At 34.6% G+C, this 6,122-nt stretch overlaps 1 pseudogene; it reads right to left on the reverse strand.

Annotated features, from left to right (window-relative positions):
- Positions 1–4,466: 4,466 nt before the first annotated feature.
- On the reverse strand, positions 4,467–5,175 carry LOC110572662 (annotated as a pseudogene).
- Between the last annotated feature and the right edge of the window lie 947 nt (positions 5,176–6,122).

Below are 6,122 nucleotides of genomic sequence, written 5' to 3' on the forward strand. Positions count from 1 at the left end.
ATTAACGTGACAAAGTGAGAAAAGGAGAAATTAAAATGTATGTTTATAAGGCACCATGTTTAATGTGCTAATTCTTTCATTAACACACAGCCCTTCACAAAACAATTATTTCCTAAACATGTGGATGTTTAAGAGGGTAGAGATGCTTTGTTCATTAGTGTAATTATTATAAAATCAGATCCACTTAATTTCTTGTTTATAGATATCATATTAATTTAAAAAATTTATAAGCATTTGGAGTACTTTCTATTATCTCAAAATCAGATATATTTGTTTTCTAAGTGAACTTTCTCATATTTCAAGAATAATATCATTTTAATTGGGGCAGTATCAATTTAATTAATATAATTAAATATATAATGAAACTTCCTATTTTATTGGAATTGGCTATGCTGAATCCGTGGTGCTAATGTATCATGTTAGAAAAGTGACTACAATTAGAAAACAAATGCAAAAATCTCTGCTTCAGTAAATACTTTTGCACTGTCTTCAACTTTGAGCCAGGCCTGGATATTTAATGTGAATTTTTAGGATACAGGGTGTTGACAAAAGTGTTCTAGTTTGAGGAAGAGATATCACAAGACCAAATTAACCCTAGTGTGAAGCTTTGAAGGCAATCTGATGGGAAGTGTTGTCAGAGATTGAGGGCACAGGTCACTGATAGGGAAAAGCAGAAGAGACAGGGAGCTTATGGAGTTGGAAGGCTCTTTGTATTTACATTTTCTTTTATCCGTCTTATTATTTTGTCTCTAACTGGCCCAGAGACATATCTGGACACACCTCTTAGGAAGTTGGAATTCAATAGAGGAGAGGGTAGACAATACAGAATCAGTGAAGCAATCTTGGGAAAATCACTTACTCTGAGGCTCCTAATTAACTCATAAGAACATGAAGGTGTTGGATTTTAGAGATTTTCAACAAGTTTTCTGTGTAGAGCATATCATAAACTGTTATGAAATGTATTACAAGACATGTACTCCCTCGGTAGTGGGATAAACTTTTTTGAAATATTGTAAGATTTTTCCCTTATCAATATTTTTTCTCTGCCATGATGAGTGGTCTTTGAACCTAGGACTTGTTGCCTCAGCATTGGGAAGACCAAATACTACCAAGATAGGATAAAGGATTAGACTTTTCTACTGGATAAAAAGGGGAAATAGAATGCTCTCTTTGTGCTGGGAGAAGATAACGAAAGAGAGAGAGGGCCTAGTGGTTAGACCCAGTGTCTTAGCCAATTGATCTTTCATTCTTCCTTGGGGTTAAATTTTGGGGAAGAAGGGTAGAAATAACCTGATAAGTTTGGGGGTAATACCTTGCTTCTCAGTATAGCCTGGTAACATTGTAATGAGGCTCAGTACTCACCTGTCCCTGTTCTTACATCTTTAAAGTTTGAATTTATTCCAGGAGAAAAAAAGATGAGAAAAAGAGAGATAGAAATCCAGAGTTAATTTACATTAAAATAAATTGCTATAGATTAGGGTTTTTATATCACTGTCTTTTAAACTGCTGGTCATAATGCATTAGTGTATCTTGAAATCAGTTTGTGGTTAAAATAGCATAAAATAGAACAATGCAATTGTGTCCCGCATAGTGTTAAGTGTTGTTTGGTGAAATCTAGGTTCAATTTTATTATCAATAGCTAAATCTCTCTATTTCTGAATACATCTATATCCATCTATATCTATATTATATCTGTATCTACATCTATCTACATACACACCCACATACATATTCACACTTCTGTTGTACTATATTGCAATAAGGAAAAATAGTATTTCTGACTGTGGGTGGATTAAAGTGAAAACATGTTTCAATACAACTGTGATGTGTTTCAAACTGGAAGAAGTTAAGTGACCTCAAATGGAAGTTTTTTTTTTTTCACTACCAAATGAGAATGGGAGCTCCAGAATGAAGATGAAACCAGGTAGTGAAAATAAACAAATTTTTCTCATGTCTGAATTTTTGTGTGTAAATTATGAGCCGATTACACTGAAAATAATTAAAGTACTTGAGTTTGTGTGTGATTTACTTTTTAGGAATACAGCAGAGTCAAAATTATCTCTTAAGTATCTTCACTTTTCCTTGTATTCTGATAAGCCTTGATGAGGGGAAATAGGAGAGTTGCAGACAACTTATTGGGAATTGTTCCTACTCCAGAAAGTCCCCATAATTTTGTGTATTGCACTCTATATCATTTGCCATTAGAGACATAGTGAAAAATGTTTATTCCCCCTGCATTAGGAATCTCTTAAATGCCCATCACCTGTAGCCCATTTGTCTTTCAAACCCTGGGGAGGGAAGGAAGAATGGACCAGATAAAATAAAGAAAGGATCCTTAGAATTCTGCTGGTGCTTCTCCCATTAGTTGTCTTGAGACAATCAATGTCTACTCCCTCACCTGGTGACGCATTTGCTGGTTTAGAGGTCTTGTGGAGTAAACAAAGAGCTGAGAAAAATAGGTAGAGATTAATTAGCATCAGAAAGGCTCTTTCCTATTTCCCCCTAACTAAATCCCAGTGGCTGATGAATTACAACGTAAGAAGTAATTCCTCCTAAGGTTGCTTCTCCTGGGTGGTGAGGGTAAAGCCTCGAACTGAAATTTTTTTTTTTTTTTTTTTTTTTTTTGGGGGCTGGTGTTTTAGGCTCTTCAGCCTACGGTGCATCCATCTCTGTGATCCTTGAACTTATTCATAAGGCTTTACACACACTAGGATCTGGCCCTATTAGTCAGATCATTTTTCCTAACAAAGTAGTATGTCTCCCTGGGGGAATATGAGTTCTCAGGCTATGCTAGGCACATTACTTTTCCAAACTAAATGTTGGAATAAATATTATCAAGTTCTCTGAAAAAAACCAAACAAACAGATTTTTATTGAAGTTGCATTGAATTTTACAAACAAATTTTCATTCTACAGTGAATATGTTGTAACTCCTAATTTTTGTAGGCTGTTCTTTGATATTTCTTAATAAAGCTATATATTTTTCCCAGTAAAAAGCCTGCCTGGCTTTACTAAAATTATCTCTTATTAGGTATTTTTAATACTATTGTTAAAAACCTTAATTACACATCCCACTTATTTGTTGAAGGTGTATGGAAATGCAATTGGCTTGTACATACTAACCATCATCTAGTTATCTTGACAAAACCTTCCTGCCTTCTAATAATTGTAGATTATTTTGAGTTTTCTGTGTAACAATAACATCGTCTATAAAGAAACAGAGTGTTATCCTCTTCTCTTATCCCCATATCTCTAATTATTCATCTTATTACACTGGCTATGATGTAAAGTAAAAGTGAATAAAGGGATGACACTGGGCCATCCTTTCTTTTTTTAGAGTCCAGTCATAAAACTTTTATTCCACTTACATCATCTTAATCTACATGTTCTCAACAATTATGTTTGAACTGGTATTGAAAGTTTCATGAAAAATTAAACAAACCTATCCATCATCTTAAGTTATTTCTCTGTAAACTATTTTTATAGTCATGCATATACAGCACAAAAATGAAAAACCCTAAAATAAGTTAAACACACGTTTTGTTTTACTAGTGATTGATGTATATGAAATAAAGGATATTAGGAAATTTGATTTTACAGCATCTTTTCTCGTACATTTGTTCTCAGGTTGCCTAAAACATTTAGATACAAATAAGTGTAGCAAAAAATAATGAAGTACGCAGCAGGTAACTTTACAAAGAATGAAATATGAACCATTTTCTGCCCTTATCCAGAGCAAAGTGGGTCACAACTTTCTGTAAAGGAACACTTCTATAGCTGTAGTCAAAAGTGTGCCCATTAAAAAAAGGTACAGCATGGGGAATATAGTCAATGGTATCGTGATAGAGTTGTATGGTGACAGATGGTAGCTACACTTGTGATGAACACAGCATAATGTCTAGAGTTGTCCAATCACTATGTTGTACACCTGACACAGATGTAATATTGTGTGTCAACTCTACTCAAAGTGTGCACACTGAGAGTGTGTATCCCACAAATACACTTCATTTAACATGTCATACCATTGAGTTATAGCCACAATATACCCAAAGGACTGGGCCAAACATCTATAAGTTGTATAAAAATGCCACCATTCCTATATTACGTGCCTCAAAACCAGACACCTCCCAGGGAGTCCTCTTGTGATGATGAGCATAAGATGATGTATGGAATCGGTATATGGTACACCTGAAACTAATATAACAGTCTATGTTAACTATACTGGAATTAAAATAAAAACTTGATTAACAATGAATAAATAAATAAATGCCAAAAAAAGAAAGACAATTCCCTACACTCAATCAGCTCTACTCCTCTAATACTAAACAGAAAAACCGCACAAGAAAGATAAAAATTCAAATAGAAGTAACATAAACCTATCACGAATCATAAACATAAATCTGTGGGATAGCTTGGGAGACAGTCTACTCTGTAAATTTTAGAATGAGGCAGACAAAATTTGGAAGGCTAATTTTCCCCTCTTCTTCCTGCTTCAGCTTTGTTTCCTTGGGTATCCAGTGTTTGCAAGGTCAAGTTGCCTCTCAGTCATTGCATTATTAGCCTGCTCTCTTTGTATGACTCTTCACTCAGTCAAGTTCAGCAACGGTCTCATCAAAAGTTGTCTACGCAAGAGAGCAGGCTTGCTCAGAGGAGTTCAGACCTCATAGGAGAAGACAGAAAAGTTAAGGATGAGACCCCATCTGATAGGATGTGTCCATTGGCACGTCCTTTCTGCTTATTTCAAAGCTTCTTGGTATGCTTGTGGTGACTGATTCACAATCCCTTTCCTGTCAGCACCAGAAGCTACCTCAGCCATGTAATAGTAAGAGTCCCCTTTCACTTTCAAAGAGAAGATTTCGCTCTCTGCTCGCAAAGCACTGTGATCAAGAACTTCTCCAAAAGAGATAGTATATCATTGCAGATGTACTCTAAGCTTCGTCACAGTTTTTTCTCTCTACTCATGAATAATCTTTTTTTTTTTTTTTCCCTCAGCATCTTCTGTCCTTAGCTCAGTACTTGAGATGACTCTCCAAAATGACCTATGGCTTTTTACATGTTTTGCAAGTAACTGAGAAAAAGATACTTTCCTCATTGGAGATAATTCGGCTCCTTGCTTGGTTACAGACATTATGCGGGCTGCCATGTCATCAGACTGCTTAGCCTACTTGGTCATTTTGCTTCTATTCCAGCTTAACTTTTCCTTTTTGACTCTGAAGTGCTTGGTAGAAGATGGAGGGGGCTCAGTAATTTCTGCCCTTTTGTTCTCAAAGATATTTTTATCAGATCAATGGTATTCGCATCTATTTCTGAATTACTAAAAGTTGTTTTTTGAATTTTATCAAATGCTTTCCCTGAACCTATTTGAAATAGTCATATTGTTTTTCTCTTTTAATACCTTAATGTGGTGAATTATATTTACGGATTTTCTAATATAAGCCTGAAGAAGAGCAGTCTTACACATTTTCTTTTTGTATAATTTCTTTTAATTGTCTTATTTACCCATAAAAAGGCATGTTTTTCAGTCGTTTTTAACTTTATTAAAAATTATATGATGCTATATGTAATAATTTAGGGCTTTTTTTCTACAAATAATATATTGTTAATGTTCATACTTATAATTGCAGTTGGCTAGAATTCATTCATTTTGACTGTTGCTTCGTATTTCATTTTGCAAATAAAATATTACAGGCTTATTCATATTAATTATGGGACTTTTTATAAGCTATAATAATAAAGACAGTGTGTAACTGGCACAGGGATAGAAAATTGGCCAATGGGATCGAACAGAGAACTCAGAACTAGACTTAGGTACCCACTGAAATTTAGGTACATCAGAGGTGGACTGTCTCAACAGTAAGGAAAGGCGAGAGAATTCAGTAAATGAAACTGGATGACTGGTTACCCACAAAAATAAAATCATCACCAGATAGATTAAGGATTTTATTTTTTTTAAGATTTTATTTATTTTTATTTATTTGTTTGACAGAGAGAGACACAGTGAGAGAGGGAATTCCACATAGCAATCACTATCATTTCTTTGAAAGAACTGATTTATAAAGATACGTGTGCTGCTGCTCCAACACATTAATTAGCTGTCAGATATCATCCAGACTATTTTCTTGT

Source organism: Neomonachus schauinslandi, chromosome 13, assembly GCF_002201575.2.
Source record: "Neomonachus schauinslandi chromosome 13, ASM220157v2, whole genome shotgun sequence".
Classification (NCBI taxonomy): Eukaryota; Metazoa; Chordata; class Mammalia; order Carnivora; family Phocidae; genus Neomonachus; species Neomonachus schauinslandi.